This window comes from Nipponia nippon, unplaced genomic scaffold, assembly GCF_047370975.1.
Source record: "Nipponia nippon isolate SJK-2023a ecotype South Korea unplaced genomic scaffold, ASM4737097v1 scaffold_9, whole genome shotgun sequence".
Taxonomy (NCBI): domain Eukaryota; kingdom Metazoa; phylum Chordata; class Aves; order Pelecaniformes; family Threskiornithidae; genus Nipponia; species Nipponia nippon.
Window position 1 is genome coordinate 9,357,204 of NW_028262413.1, and position 17,577 is coordinate 9,374,780.

The window sequence follows — 17,577 nt, forward strand, 5'->3', positions numbered from 1 at the left end:
ATATAAGCTTTCAGATAATGTGTGTGATTGCATGCAACGCTATAATTTAATGCTATGAGGAGCACTTTCACTGCATAATATAAATAGTGGAGAACCTTCTTTACTATATTTTTTATTGTTTAGATTTAGTAAATGGAAAAACACTGTGCAAATGCACAGTCTGGATTAGTCACCGAGACATGATTTTTTTGTATCTCTAGGGTAGAAGATACCTGATCTTGAAAGGATGAGGAGAAAAGGTGTAGAGATTCATTGTCTTTACATTCAGTTTCCTTCTATGTATGTGTAAACCAAAGAAAATGTAGATTGAACAGGTCTCTGAAGCAATTAGCAGAGCAAGCAACAGCCAGCTTTCTTGGAGCATGGGGTATAAGGGGGGGGAGGGAAGAGGTACACAATGTGAATTATTGTTAGGAATAATTTCTGCAGTTGGGATGCAGGAATTTGTGAACAGCTGAGGAATAGTCTCAACACACTATCATCACAAATAAGCAGGGAAGGGCAGGGAACTGCAAAATAAAAAAGGGTAGAGGGAGAGAGGCTGATTTCAAAGGATATTCCTTCTGGGCTTCTATGCATTCTTCCCTCTATGTATCGTGGGTATGCAGCATTTGAGGGTGCTGCCTTTCTCATATCTTCCCCAGGATGCATAAAAAGCTACATTGTAGCTAAGCTTTTTAGCAGTGGCCTACTTAATGCAAAACAACCAGTAATGTTTTTGCAATTAAGTTTAAAAAAACATCACGTAAGGCATAACCCTTCAGAACTTATCCTTAAGGCTAAATAGTTGATAGCGTTCAAGTGAAAATATTTAAAAACAAAGAAAGTTACCTTATCACAGTTAAAGCATAATTTTAAGTGTTTTTGCATTTCCTCTTCATTGCAGCAGTACTTGTTAACAATGAAATAGTATATTCATTTTCTCATCCACGCAGATTACCTCCCAAACCATTATTCGCTGAAGATGGATGTCACACCCAGCACATGGATGGTGCATCCAGCCGTTCAGAAAGGTTGTTTAACTTTTCATTTAACCATAAAACCATTTGACAAATACAAACTCATTATAGCTAGCAGAGCTGAATGGAGGTTTTTTTCTTAATAATTTTTCCTGAGTAACATATCTGAGCTCATGCTGATACATGTCTGGAATAAAACCACTATTACAGCGATGATGCAGGGAGCATTTATGTTTTCATGAATAAGATACTTTTCTAACTTAGACTGAAATAGAATAGGGCCAAATACATCTTTTCTTATTCACACGAGTAGTCTTACAACTTCAGTAGAGTACCTGAGCCCTCACACTTTCACTTTTGCTCACTGGTAATACATTTGCTCTGGTCTGTTTTTGATAGGTTGTAGCCCCTTCTTCAGAAACCTGTAAACAGCGGACTGAAAGACATTTCATCATATGCGTATTACTTTGCAAATATTCTTATGTCAACTATAGAACTTAAGCTTCATATCCACATAAATTTCTTAGAGAATAACTTAATCTGTGTGTGAAAGATACACCACACACAGCATCCCCCAAAATAATGCATGAGGGTAGTAAAACTTCAACAAACTCACTAAAATAGTCCCACTGTAGGTCACTGAAAAATGGGAAACAAGATCATAAACTGAGTCTTTTGGTGACACTATAGAGTATGAGTCTTGATGCACAAGTCCCTCTCAGTGTATGATGCTGTCCCAGTCCTTCACTGTTCCTCATTCCTTTTCTCTGGTCATGTCTGCTTGTCTCCAAATGTAAAACCAAAAAGAAAAATTTATGGTAAGTAGTAAATATAGCAATGAGTGGAGGAAGGGTAATGAAAGATTAAAATTAAATTAACAATGTTTAGGTCTAGAAAACAAAAGAAGGATAAAAATAAAGAATGAAAAATAGCATATTAGAGTTGTAAATGACCTCCTAGGTCACTGAGTTCAGTCATTGCATACAGCCACAAAATTTCCATTCACTAAATATTAATAAATGGGAGTGATCCTGGAAGCAAGCAGCATAGGGTGTTTTTGGCTAGGTAGAATCAAAATTTCTGGTTGCACTGTCTTCAGCAAATATATGAGTTCTATCACTGCATCATTGATCTGTGTGTGTAAATATCAGTTTACCTTTCTCATTTGCAAATTGCATGCACCTCTGCTGTATGTAGTGGAACTTGTATGTGGCTAGGAGCAAAAGAATAAAGTGAAGCCTTAAAACAGTCTTTGCATCTTCTGTTTGATGCTGTGGGAAGCCAGGGTGCCACATTTTAACACTACGTCCTAACTTTGACATGTAGTTAAAGCTAAAAACTGAAAAAAACTGCCTAAAACAGTGAGGACTTTAAATAATAACATGTAGGAATAAAGAGAAAAAGTACTGAAGCAACCAGCTTTAAAAAGATTTATAGCAAGAGAGGCAATACCAAGGGGAGTAATAGTAACAGTAATGCTCCACCTTTTTGATATCTAACCATTTGACTTTGTGTAAAAAGGAAACATTCAAGAATTATGACATAAATTAATTGGCTGAAAACAGTAGAAATGATGCATCAATTTACGAGAGATGTACTGCTACCTTTTGCCAGTGGCCTACTGTAGAATAATGCAGACAGCAGAGTTCAGGTTTCTCAGCAGAGGTAGACTGTAGGTCTATAACATTCAGTTCCAGCAACATTGAGAACCCTGATATTGTGGGTAGAAAGACAATTTTATTGAACTTCTGTCAGAGACAATATAGGACTGTGAATACAAAAAGTGTAAAGATCTGACCTGTGGGATACAGTGGAAGAAAACAACCTCTTGGAAGCTGGACCTCTTTGATAAGATATGACTATATCCCCACAAAGACTTTGAAGCCTTTAAAAAGTATAGACAATCTAAATTCAGAAAAGAAATGTCTAACAGTCTGAAAAAAAAAAGGTAAAGAGTTACTTGGGGGAAAGGAATGGAGGTTAGCAGCAAAGCGGTGACGTAATGAAAAGGCAGGCTCTGTCATGTGTGTGCTAAGCCATTCAGTCTACTATGCAGGCAAATATTCTAAAAGGAAACACTTTAAGATTTAGGAAATATGAAGCAGAATCTTGTCTAGAATAATACTATTCCATACATTGTATTTAAAAACATATTTAACAGCAAGCCATTATATTTAAAAACATATTTAACAGCAAGCTGTCTAGAGTGTAAAGAGTTTAACAGCAAGCTATCTAGAGTTCACAGATTAAGAGATTGCCCAGACAGTCAAATATGGAACATCCACACCCGAGGGCACACGCTTACTGATAGGAATAGGTGAACTCTGTGTGTGCCATGCAGTAAAGCTCTTTAACTATTTCACAGCAGGGCTGGAATACCCATGTGGAAGGATAAAGGCAAGATGTTGCTGCCTTAAGAGAAATTATTTGGATGCTGACAGAACAAGCTTTGTTATGTAGGATTGTTTGTGTCCTGCACAGTATCTGCAAAAAGGTGAGCATTTTCCAGGAATGAAACCTGGATACTGCTTGACTGTAGACAGCTGTAGCTAAAAAAGCAGTGTTTGACTTTACCAAAGGGAGGCTAGGGAAATTAGGAAAACTGTAGGTGTTCACATCACATCTAATCCATGTTTTAATTCACAGGTTGCAAAATACCTTATAGCATGCCATCCCAACCTGTTACAGGGCTTGAAATTGTCTATTGTAATTAATTTCTAAACCTGTAGGGTGAAAGGGCTGCTAATATGTGAGGGGTAATTTTTCCCTGATGAATTTTATGGATTGCAGAGGGAGGAAATTGATTTTTCTGCCGAATTAAGTATTGATTTAAAAGTAGCTTTCTATGCTACCTAGTTTGGGGTCATGGGGTACTATTTCAGTGGATTTTATAGATTGCTTGCTGTGTTTTCCTATTTCAATAAAATCTTTTGGCATGGATGCAGGTTTCACTTTCATTACAATTGGTTGGACAGCAGCAAGTGGTTCAGTGATCACGGAAGTTCATGAAAACCATAACCTTTCTCAACAGCCTAACAAAGAAGTGGAGCACTGTGTAAAAAAATCTTACAGCAAAACCTGAATGCACCACTAGAGAAAACTGAACTGCCTAAATATAAAGCAGGGTAACAACAGTTACTATGGTATTTGGTGCATATGCTCGCTGTTTTGTTGTCTAGACTGCATATTTGGACATTTACAAGTATGTCACATAAAGGAGGATTTTTTGCCTTAGTTGGTGACAGGAGTATTTACGCCTAATGGAACTGTGCTGTCTGCAGTCACAACTGTAGGCAGACTGCATCACCCGTGGTTTGAAAAGATCTCAATGCCTTAATGAGATCTTGGAATAGCACTTGTTTATAAAATGTAACTCTTGGGCTTGTACCTCGTACCATGCAGGGATCTGGTATGTACTACACACTATACTATACTGTATAGGGGGCATATATGTGCTGGTATCAGACCCAGTACAGACTATTCTGGGTTTCTGGGTGCCCTGCATCAATTTGCCATTCAACAATTTATCATCTTACTGCCTCTCTGTACTGTTTATTCCCTTCCAGTTTACACCTCCTTCCATTTCTTCAGACAGTGTTTCAATATTTCTTACTCTTCCTATTTTAGACATTAAGTAATTTCATTTTTACTTTTTCCTGCACTGACCTCCTGTCATTCATTAGTGGACAGTGTCATCAGCAAGCCTTCAAGGGCTTGCAGTGAAAGAATGTAAATGTCGAACATGAATTCTCCCAAAGTGCTTCTGTATAAAAAGGCCAAAGTTTGTACATTTTTTTTGCGTTTTTGGTATATTGTCGGGCTCAGGTCTGAGACCAGCTGTGAGGAGAAGGAGAATATCTACAAATGCAACCACACAGATAGGGTTGTGGTGATTTATTTTTTGACCTGTTCCCTTTGGAATAGAAACTACCTGTGAATAGCAATCTTCCTACTCATAGTACTGGTAAGGGGTGCTTTCGGGTGTCTCTTTTGCCAGCTAACGTAGCAACTACCAGCTGATGTATCAATTGTTCAAAAAAGAAAGTGTAGTGAAAATGTAAGTTTCTGGAGTGGAAAAAAACAGGCTGTGACTATTTCTGGACATCCCTGCAAATTGCATGGAGGAAGACTTTAGGAGCCTGATGAGAACATAAAATATAATTGAATAAGAACTGACCATGCCGGTGGTGGACTGTAAATATTTTCCTGACCGTACAGCCAAAATAGTTGCCAGAATTCCTACCACATTTGCAAGTATCACCTCCCATACACAGAGAAGAGCAGGAGTGTAAATGAACTGTGTTAGTATTTGCTGTTTGAATGGTGTTTGTAAATTCTATGGAAATTCTAAGAGAAAATAGGAAGCCTGGCAAAAAGCAAAGGCTGTATCCTCATGGGACAGTATCTATATGAACACATTAGTAGGGAGGGTACAGACTCATGGTTGCTTTCTACATAGATGCATTTTATTCAGTAAAAGAAGTCATATCATTTACACACTAAGGAAGAACTTCGTTTTGGTAAAACTTTTTTTAGCCTGTAAGCAGAATAACTCCAAAACATTTTGCTTATGAAGATTGTTACAATCCATAATAAAAACAGACATTCAACGCATTTTAGAAACTCATGGATATGGACATATACAAATAATCACGTTTTCAAATCTTATGTCTGTGTACACATATACACTACAGGTTTTTCATGCTTCAGGAAATAATAATAGAAAGCTTTTTTTCTACTAGTAGAGCTGGGAGGAATCAAAAAGATCTTCCCCATGGTCTATCTTTTTAATAGCTTCTACAAAAGTATGTAGGAATTACCATATTTTTAATTAATATGCATTTTTAAACAGATCAAAATGGGAATGCTTTAGCCATCAGCTTGGCTATAGCAGAGCCTAAAAAATTCCTCTTTTGCATTCTGCATCAAAAAGGAAATTGGAATAAAATTTCCCCAAGCAACTGATAGTTCTAGTATCCATCTGATTTAGTAAAGTAGCATTTGCAAGCTTAGCTGTTAAATTTAACACTATCAGGTATAGCTTCTGCTATGTATATTGTTTGTGCTTAATAAATATGTTTTGATGGTTTTGTTTCTCCAGGAAAGTTGGGAATGTTTTAGTGCATACAAGCAAGTCTACAATCAAAATTCTACCCCAATGGGTATTTTTGTACTATCAGTCTGTGCTTCAGAAAATGTTGAATTTTGTCTTAAGTAGAAAACCAGGGAAGACCAATTCATTAAAAACAACTGCCACAGGAGGTATGTGATTTGTTTTGAGAGTCATTCAGGCTCAAATTGCATACTGTAATAAAAATTCAGGGAAACGGTAGAAAATCTACATGGACAGCTCATTTAAAGGCTGTGATGATTTTGTGTTTAAAATTAAGGTAATATGCATCTAAAGTGTAGTATTCTGAGAAAATAACTCTTTTATTCAATTTAGATTTAGCTTCTTTAGACTTTTAGTGTATTTTTAATGAGTGTGGAGCTATATACTGAAATGAATCAGTTTGTTACTCAGGGCTACATGTGGCTTACTCGATGGAATTCAGAGTAGGATTCTCAAGAAATAACAGTGTTTGAAGGGATAAATGCCAAGAGTAAACTTTCTTATCTCTGCTGGTTTCTGGGAACATAGTCATTGCACTGTCTGTGGCCCATGGTTCAGTTCTATACAAAATACTGAACTTACTAATACTGATCAACCTGCAGATATTAATGCAGGTGCGTAATGTGGTTTTGACAGTAGGAATACCCAAGTCATGAATCGTTATTTATAATTGAAATAATTTTAATATTGCCAGTGAAGACTCCCCCGATTTCTAATGAAATTTATATGTAGGTAAGAGTTTATGAGTGTTTCCTTCAATAATTGCATATAATGTTGCCAGCCAGGAAAGAAAAACAATGCTGTATGAGTTGCACGACACATGCAACAACCTGCCATGTTTCAACTGAAAACGCAACTATTAGCACCTTATAAAACTGAAAATGATTACAATTAATTCATTACATCAGAACAAATAAATGAGGAATTTGCAAAATGCATCAGTGTTCTGAGAAGAAGAGAAGAATTTGTTAGGCAATAATTGTTATGAATTAATCACTTAGCTTTAATGCTAGGTATGATCTTGTGATACAGCATATAAATATGAGCTCCAGTCAATAAACAGACAATGAACAGGCTAGAGAAGGGATTTGTCTCTTGTCCAGAGTTCCTGGAGAATAGCAATGAGTCTTTATTTTAACCCTCACTTCTCAATGTAAGGAGCAGTTAGGTTCATGCTGTCTTATATCAGAAGCACAGACTTAAGTGGTGGCACTGCGCCTTACACCAACTTGTCACCAGTATATCCTGCAGAAGTGTCTCATTCTTTTCAGGCCAGTGGGAGTAATAAGCCAAAGATTTCTGGCACCATATAAAGCACAGAAGATATGTGTATGTATCTGTGTGTGTAGGTACATATACATATAATGGAGAACTTTACTGAGAGAAGATTCACATTAAAATATATGCCAAAATATTATAGAAGATCTTTCGTCTACTGATTTTTGTGACATTAGGAATTCTGCAATATTTTCCTTCCTAGTTCCTCTAGTTTCTTCCTGCTTATTCAAAACTGTGAGAAAGTTTCAGTACACCTAATATTCCGGAGGTCACTAGCAAGCATGTACAGATTAATTGCACGTAACACAGATCAAATTGCATAGAATTGTTAATGTAGCCCAGTCCTGCCCTGTTGCATCTGTGCTGTCACACTGAACAGGTCTGTCTTAATAACCCAAAGCGCTGAGAGACTGAGAATCAGCTCCATAAAACTCCACCCAAATGAGAAAATCAGTCCTCGATGAACAGTGAGTACAGACCATCAGAAATCATTTTTCTTGATGGGCAGATGGAGAAATGTGTTTTTGAAGGTAGGCTGTTAAGTTTTTGAAAGGCAACTATCAGAGGTCATTTTAGCCTCAGTTGATTATCTCTTAGGCTTTAGCCAAGACTAAATGGCAAGTTCAAAAATCTCATATGTACAGCTATGGTCTGCAAAATGAAGGGTGTTTACTGTAGATGAAAGTTGAAGAAAAGAGGCAAAGTCAAAGTCCACGAAGAGGAGAGTCCTTCCTTTTAGGACAGCATGCTTGTCAGTGAACTGAAAGCCAGGAATTGTTTCGTGTGTGACGCTTTTGCTCCCTCGTCTGTGTGAAACCAAACCAGAGTGCATGTTTGTTCTGCAATTTCTGCTCTTTTTGCAAAGAACGGTGATTTTGTATATCTAAAATACTCAGTTGTTCCCAAGGAAGATAAGATGACATGCAACTTAAAAAAAAAAAAAGAGGCAGCAAGAGAATACAGAAACTGTCCTCCTGGTCAAAAAGGCCTTAGCAGCATGTCCTTATCTTTGTGATGTATTTTGAAGCCACCAAACAAAGACGAAGCAAGAGAGAGATTTGGTGTTAACTTATTTTGTCTCATTCCTTTTGTTATCTGCTAAAGAGTACAGTAGTCACATATGACAGCTCTCCTTTACAGACAAAGTTGCCATCCTAACTTCATCCACCTCATCATAACTTAATGCTCATGGTGTCTCAAGGCAAGTGGCCTGCATCATTGCTAAGACTTCTGCTCAAATGCTGCAATGACACCTAAACAACAGTCCAGTCTTAAGGCAGTTCCCCTCATTTGTTCAAGTAAGCTGAAATTTTCGTCAGGGAACTATTGCTTCTCATTTATAAAGAAAAACATCAGCTATTATGGTAATAATACAGAAAGCCTCATTAATTGCAGCACACAATAAAGAATAAAGCGAGTGTAAAGAAGCCAAGCAGATGGTGCATTATAAACAGACTTTTTAAACAGTAACCTTCACAGCAGGGAATGCTGTAGGTAAGAGTGCAACTTAACTTTCATTAGAACATTTTTATTTCTATGTTTGGAACATAAATGTATTTCCAGATATGTTCTTTGCTGAAAGTTGAATTATTCTGGGAAGCCTGGGAAAAACAAAAAGCAATACAATTTCTTTCTAATTACAGAGATTATAGTGTGTGGGGTGGGGGAGAGGGGATCTGCTGTAATGTTTTTACTGTTTTCTATCCTTCCTTCTGCAGTTTTGAAACATACTGTAAAGAAAAATTTGCTAAAAACTTTTTAGGAAGAAATTTGGTGGTTAGCAGAGACAAAAAACAGGGGCAGATGTAGCTCTCTATTTGGGGAGTGTGGAGTTGGGGGAGAGGAGGCCTAGAGACCATTGCATAAAAGAAGGAGCCTTTGAAGTACCATTTTCCCCATAGGGAGGGAAGAGAATGGTGAGAAAATACTGCTATATGTTAGTGGCAATTTTAAGACACAAACCCAGTAAAGATTGCTCCATCCATATCCAGCATTCCTGTATGCCTAGGAAATTAAAATGTAACATGCCAGTTTCCCTTGCAAGCATCCAGAAAATATCTGTAATACAAACCTATAAAATATTTGATTAGAGCAACAATACCCATACAATTGTACAGACCATAAAACTAACAAAACTAAGTCTGTGTGGTTTAAGATCTCAATTCTCATCCAGTAACTTACTAGCAGGATTTATTTTTATGAATGAAATGAATGCTAAGAAAAAGCTTCTCTCTGCTTCAGTGCAGCAATACAAGAATGTTGTTCATATCTGCTGGGTAACTTAACTGACCAGCCCCAGGAATGACAGATGCTCAGATAAGATACTTTGCATCCATACTTACAGTCTTTGTAGGCTGTCTAAACTCAGCCGGCGTGTAAATCCCATCTGCCTTTACAGACACTGCAGCAGGAGCAACCTCAAGCCTTCTTTTTTTTGCCCAGTATCCTATGACTTCAACAGAGAGGATAACAGAAGGACTAGCTTTCTGGTAGTAGCTGAGGAGGATCTATGAAAGAGGGAGGTCTTGGCTATTGGGCAGGTTTGATAGCTCCAACGCCTTATCTGGGAGCTTTTGTTCTGAGCTTCATTAAGAACATGGGCTTTTTACTTGGGGACAGTGAGTTTCAAGTAGTTTCTGTTCAATCTTCTGATATTATTCAACCAATTAGGCTTTATTAGATTGTTCTTGAAATAATGTATATAACCTAGCTATTCACAGTATACACTCCTGGTTCTTTCAGCTATGAGCTTTCTACTGCCTTAGTGACGTACATATTACACTTTATTGATAATGAAAACCTAAGGTTCATGGCAATACACTAACATTCTGTTACTTTTTTCTTCCTGATGGAATTGGCAATTAAGTCTAGTTTATTTTCAGTCTGGACATTCAGTGGCAAGAAAACAACAATCAAATAGTCTATATAAAAAAAAAAAAAGAAAAAAAAAGGAACATATTAAGAAAATACTTCTGTACTCAAGCAACTGTTATTTCAATTCTGAACTGTACAATCAGGTGGAACTGGAGAAATTAATTTTGTTCAACCTTCTGGACTGCATATGTTTTGAAAGAGGGCAGTAGGGAGCTTGGATTCCTTATACTCTAGCCCATTTCTTGTCTCAAGCCTTTTTGTTTATCTCTGAAATTGCAGTTCCCCTATATAAATATCCAGTGTATGGTAGTATGTATAGAGAATATTCAGAGCAAGGTTGTGGCTGTTCTTCTAAGGTCTAGGGTGATTCATTGGCCAACCCACCTATATATTATACCTTGTTTTACAGGTCGGGATGTCAAAGGCAGCTCCATATGATGCTACCACAATTCTCCTTTGGGTACCATTACCACTGACAGTGGCCTGCCCACAGCATGCCAGTCTAACAGGCCACATAGGCTTAGGCAGCTCATGGGGGTTTTTTTGATATATCAGTGGTCATATTAATCTTGTGGCAACAGCAAGAGACAAACCCTATCTCTTGAAGAAAACTCGCAGTTGTCAGTGAAGCTTTCAGTCATCCATCTGAAAAGATATCTAGCTCATGTGTTCACAAAATACTTGTATGAAACTGTGGCAGCTCTGAAACTTAGGAAAGGAGCGCTTTGCTGCCATCTCTCAGTGAACTGAGAAGAGAGGGAGATGTACGTACAAACTTTTTGGCATATTTATTTGCCTACTCTCTTCCTGAAGGGCATTTTTTCTGATTTGCTAAGGAATCATTAACATCTGGAGAATCAGAGAAATGAAATAACATTATATTTGTTGTATGGTGAAGAAAATCAGAACTGTGTTTAAATATAATCTGTTTAGGAGTTATCATAACTGAACCTCAGTCTTGCATGAGGTAGTAAATGAAGCTGAGTCCATATGAATATGTAAGTACATCTATTCCTAACTGATCTGATGTGTTGAGTGTGGTGAAAAATGGAGTGGAGACATCAGCATGACAGAAGATGGTGGTAGCATCATTTAGGTACAATGATACAGGGTTAGCACTGACAAAGGGTGTAAATGGGGGACATAGTAAATTGCTTCATCTACGAAATGAGGCAGCCCTTCTTGAGAGTATTTGTGGATATGTCTATTCCCTTTTTTGACAGTAAATTATGAAAAGGGTGCAGCTAATGGGTAAACTGCAAAATTATTTGTTCATCAAATGTTCAACATTTTGTGGAAACATTGCTAAGCAGTTGGTGCAAATCTGTGCTGAAATCCATTTCATCTTCATTTGCTAGTTTCAGAATCAGACAAAGCTCTTCAGAAAGAATTAATACTTCTTGGTGAACTCAGAGAAAATGTTTTATTTTTTTTATGAGTTTATGGGTTATATTTCGAGCTAGTTTTTGCAAATTCTACGAAAATAGTATCTGAACTTGGTCCTTCTTGTTAGCAACAATATTTGGAGGAATAATTTAATATTTGTATCATTATGGGAAGTTTCCTTAACATAGTACTCATGAATAGTCTCATTAAAATCAAAGAGCATGACTATATGGCTATGCAAACACAGAGTTTGACCCAGAAGAGGAGACTTGCTAGAGTTTCTGTGACATCCTCCAGGGATTTCACTATTGCTATTGATTTTACATGAAGGCACTCAGATGGTACAGTGATGGACGGCAGTATAAAACCCTAAGAGAGATGGATAGACATGATTAAGTGTTTATTGGCCAGCAGTCAGTACCTTTTCCTTATCCTCTCAGGTCCCAATCCACATATGATATGCTGTTACCGCTTTTAGCTCCAGGGTTGGTCATTAAACTCAAGCAGCAATAGCTGATATATTTAGGTCCAGAGGTCTCTAGTTCATTGCTTGTTTATCTCCATGCTGCAGTCTAACATCGTTACAATATTGAGGCCTAAATAAATAGCAGAGTTGTTGTGAATATTTAATTTGTTAAAAACTTTTTATTCAAATATCATTAATCTTTAAAGTTTTCAGCTATTTTGTTTGTTCCTTGGAGAATTTTCAATTTCCCTTAAGATTGTGGTCAGTTGTTACTCTTTCCAAAAGAAATATAGCAATCATATTTTATTCCAAAAGGATTTTATCCTCCCTTCATGTTCTGTTTAATGTTTTTTAGTTGAATAGTGTGAACTTTTCTAGACACATTTCTGGGATTTATGCATTAATATCAGACTCCAGATGGAGAGGCTTTTTATCAGATAAGCAAACCTGGGAGGGAGTCCTGAATGTTAACACTGGGGATGGAGACTGGTACAGTACTCCTTTTTTGAGCAAATCTGATTGCATTTGAATGAGACAGAAGATAGACTACTTTTATTTTATTCACTCGTTCTATTACTCTCACAATAAACTATATAAGCTCAGTAAAAATTTTCTGGGATGTGGAAAAATTCGATAGCAAGGTGTACTAAGAAGCAATGAACATATTTTGTAGTTTACTACTGCTTGATATTTAGATGGCCATCTTTCAGTGCTTTCAGATCCTGCAGATCAATATTCTGCTAGATTCTGATTTTAGTGTAGTTGATGGTAATGCCATCAATATCTTGCTATACAGCAAGAAGTCTTTCTGGAATCAAGCATGAGGTCCTTACCCAGAGAACACTCCACTTCTTTTCCAGCCATTGAGATAAGTTGATAGGGCATTGCTGGTACTTGTCCCAGTGGGTCTGATTTTATGATCTAGGATCAGGATTTGGATTTCACAGATTTTTTTTTTTCCCTGGAGGAGGGAAAGGTATAGAGTTTCATGTCAGAAGCAACAGGCTAGATCTACCCTAGCTAGAGTAAATAGACATAGCTGATACTTGTGAAGTCCACAAAAATATGAAGTACATCCTTTCCACCTTTGTTTCACCCTTTTAGCTAAATATAGCTTACAACTAATACAGAGCATATATGTGATTTGATTGGAGCTAAGCAGATAACTTTTGGTGAGCACTAAATTAACACAGTATTTAGTCGGAATTTTCTGCTCAGGAGGTGCCTGTGAACTGCCATCATTTCCTTCCTTATAGTTGTTATTCAAGGATAGCTTTTTGGCATTTTTAGATTCAATGAATTTGTGAGGAATACTCTACATCTTAGACATGTTACCCCAGTGTCACTACTTAAGCAAAGTCATATGAAGTTCTCTCAGACCAACAGTGTGTCTGGCACTCATAATAATATTCTTTGTAAAATCTGCTTCCCACAGTTCTGTGCCCAAAATGCGTTTTGTGCACTAAAACACTGTAGAAATGGTCAATTGCACATGCCTCAGAAACATTAGTTAAAACAATGACTGAATATTCATAGCAACCCTCTTTTCCATAATGTATCTTTTTACAATAAAAATGTTATTATCTCTTTATTTGCTGACATTCCCTAGTGACACGTCAATGGTTCTGGGAAAAAAGCCTTTAAAATTGATGCTTTTTTTCTATCACCTGAAAGTTCAGCACTATAAAGTCTTTGCCCAGACAGCCTGGCTTGTTGTCTTTTGTCACTTGCTTCCATTTATCTAACAAATGCTGCCAGTTATTTAGGTTTGTCACAGGCTCTGCTTCAGTTTCCTTTCACCTTATGATGCAACTTACAGCTCCATCACCGAACTGTTTAATAGGTTGCTCAGCATCATTTCTCACTTCCTTGTCCACACAGTGTGGGGGGAATGTTTCTGATCCATTTTGCTTGCAAGGGACTCTGTAGCAAAGATGTATCTTATTGTCATAAAGAAGTACTTTTGTCAGCTTTCCTGTTGTGACTGAATTGGGTGGTTGTTCTTCTCAGAGGTACCCCAGCCTGTTTATTTTCAGCTGCTTTCCACCTGACCTGAGTACATGCATTTATTTGTTTAGTGATGTTCCATCTGTACAAATGTAAATGCTGGGGATTTTTTTGTTTTTTGCTGTGGAGCTCTGTTTTGATTTTTTTTTCGGGTTCATTCTTCCACATTCTGGACTTCATGGTCAAATGCCTTGAAAATTCATTTTCTCAAGCCTAGTCTGAGATTTCATTTGAAATATTGCATTGTGTATGTAATTACACCTTCTTCCTCAAGATCACTCAATAATTTATACTCCATTAGAATGTGTTTCTATAGGAAATCACGGTTGCTTGACCAGCTCAATTATACTATGTGTTCCAGAAGAATTTGCTATCATAAAACTCTATAGTGAAGCATTAAAAAAAAGCTGAATACTCCAAGGATAGCTGGAAACTTTATATAAATCTAGTATTCCAACAGTACATAGCATCAAGTAAAATGTACCCTAGCTATATTGATATCTTCTACCCCTACAATAGAAACAATGGCAAATATTGTATTAAACTATTCTAATGCTTCAGCCATTTAACCTTTTTGTAGAGTATGTATTGTAAGCACCCTGTGTTCTGCAGCAAGGTAGCTGGTTTATGACAAACTGTTTTATAGGTTTTCTCTAAAAGCCATTCATGATTTACAATTTTTTTTTTTTTACTGAAACCATTGCATTTTTACTACATCAAAATAGTTCATAAGCATCCAATAGCAGACAGAGGAAACTGAGTGACATTCTACTAAAGGTGCCAGTAACTTCATACTTTCATGTATACTTTCAAAGAAAAGACTTAAAAGGAGCTGGGGAGCTCATACAGGATGATAGTGATTCTCACTGTGATTCTTAGCAGTGGTGTTGTGGTCTAGATCTCGAGGAGCTCAGCCTGTTTCAGCTCAGTCAATGGCACATGAAGAGCCCAAGTGCACATCTTCCGAAGCTCCAGAAGAAGGAACACTGTGATCTCCTTAACTGTGGAAAAAAATGGCGGGTTAAAGTTCACAAGTTTTCCAGAAATGGTGGATATATTATTTTTCGTTATATAGTTGCTGCAGAGGAATTTAAAAGAGGAAAAGACAATTGCAAATATTACACTGAACTGGAGAGCAGTGATAAGAAACTGATAGGAGTATGTGCCTTCCAGCTGCAATTTGGGGTTGCCTGCAGAAATCCTTGTGAATTCCAACTCCTTTCCTTGAGGTAAAAGAGCTTCATGAATTAGGAAGCATAATTCCTGTAGGCAAAGGAAGAAAACCCTTGCCACCTTGCTGCTGCCTGTGCTTTTCTCTCTCTATTATTATTCCTTCACAGTTTCCTTTTCTTCAGTGATGCATCACCTTTCCAGGTAATAATCATAGAATCTTTGTGGATAATGTCTTCATTTTGCATGGCGAACACATGCCATAAATCTAGGTGAAGCATAGTAACTGGTATATGGCATCCTTCTTCCTGTGAATGGCAGAGACAGAGGATCCCATTTCCACTCTGCTTTCCCACTGGAGGAGAGACTAAACTTGTTGATTTGGCTACTACAGTGATTAATATAAATACTAAAAAAAAACTAGGGGAAAGAGACGCTAATACTGGCCTTATCACTTCCCAAAATCCTACTGGAAAACTCCACATTGGTCAAGGTTTCTAGAAGAGAAGCACTTGTACCTTGTCACTACTCATGTACCAGCAGTGACCCACGTGTTCAGCTTTCAGAACTGTCATTGTTAGCTGGCACTATGTAGTTCTATGGAGACCTAGTAGTCTGGCTTTACCTGGAGCACTGTTGCACAATGCAGATGGGTCTTGTAATGACATTGTTTCTACTGGGCAAACTGGCCTCTCCTCATTCTAACCATGCCTGCGTCGAATACGTAGTTTCCCTTCATGGAAGCCCTTCTAAAGAAATGAAAAGACTGTAATGATTAAGAGTGGTCTAAAATGGACTGGAGTAATTCTAGAGCTGGCTAGACTAGTAGAAGCATTTTCTTGTAAGACATACATATGGCATCTTCATGTTCCTTGTCTCACCCTGAGTGCTTGGGATATTTTTGGTAGCCAGATACTCATTGTAGTATGAACTGCAGGATCACAGAGCCATAAGCTCCCAAAGTGGAAATGACAGCTCTGAAACAAAGACAGCGGAAATTTTCTCTGAGCAGGAGTGGTAGTATCAGGCCCATCGTATGTAAGGCAATTACAGTGTAAGCTAATGAAATCAGATGCCAGCTTTGCTGATATAACTAGTTTCACGACCTCTAGCCTTCCTAGCATAACACAGAATAATTCATAATGGGACTGCACAGAACTCTTTCAATTAGATTTCAGCAGTGGAGCGAGTTATTTTAGCTAGGCAGAAGCATGCAAAGCCTGTAGGCTCAAACACATGATAATTGAATAAATAGACTCAGGCTTTTGCTATCACAAAAAAGAAATTAAGAACTCAGTGTAAAAGATGTAAGAGTCTACCTCTAAAAGACACCCGTTCCGCTGAAATCGTCTAACTGCACTCCATTCAAAAATCACACTTCTGGATGAGGGGAGAGGTTGCCATTTCTCAGAAAAACTCTCAGTGGTGAGGATGCCTTCAAGTGAAGATTGTGAGTGCAGCTGTAACTTTCAGATGGTACAAGTGTCAAAAATGCCTGCAACGCATAAAAAAATTGAATGCTAATCAGTAAATAGGGGTTCTGAAGATTCTTTCATGGATACTACCTTTATTCAAGGTGATTTTTCAGCAAGTATCAGTGCTAATCACATGAACCCAGTATAGCAAAGGCATGGGGTTTTTTGTATGCCTGTCCCCAGCAACTGTTTTGCAATGCTTACTGCAGCCTGCCTGCCAAAGGGTATTGAAAACAATAGCTAAACACTGCAGCAGCTGAATGTTTCTGGGCCCGTGAATTCAGTGCATGGAAGTTTCTTCCTATCTTCATGGTGGTTTTCGCTCTTTCCTGATGGTGATTACTGCTAGGGATCAAGTTTTTGTTCACTTTATCTTTCCCATTATGATGGGAAATCTTTCCCAAGGAAGATGGCTTGTTCCCCAGCCAAATTACTTCAGCCAAGCCTCTTTGATCCAGGGCTTTTATCCTGGGCTTCAGATGCTTTCAAGTAGCAAATCATAGATGAACATACCAGCATGGCTGACTCTTGGCTTGCTAATGGATTTGAAGAGAACAAGAACAGAACAAATTCAGGACACCAAGAAGGAAGGAGAAGAAAGTACATAAATGCCCTTTCCCAACTATAATGGTATACTGGAGAGGAAGCAGGAGTGCTTTTGTTTATAATACTTTTATACTGTTTTTCAGAAATTGTTTATATGTCATTCTCTCAAGTGGAGAAGGTGGCATCACACTGGGAAAGAAAAGAGTGTGGCCAGTTTGCAAGGAAACTCATGGGAGTTTTGATGTTGGCTTCAAAAATGGAGAAGAAATTATTTTTACCTTCTAGGTTTGAATAAGAATTGCT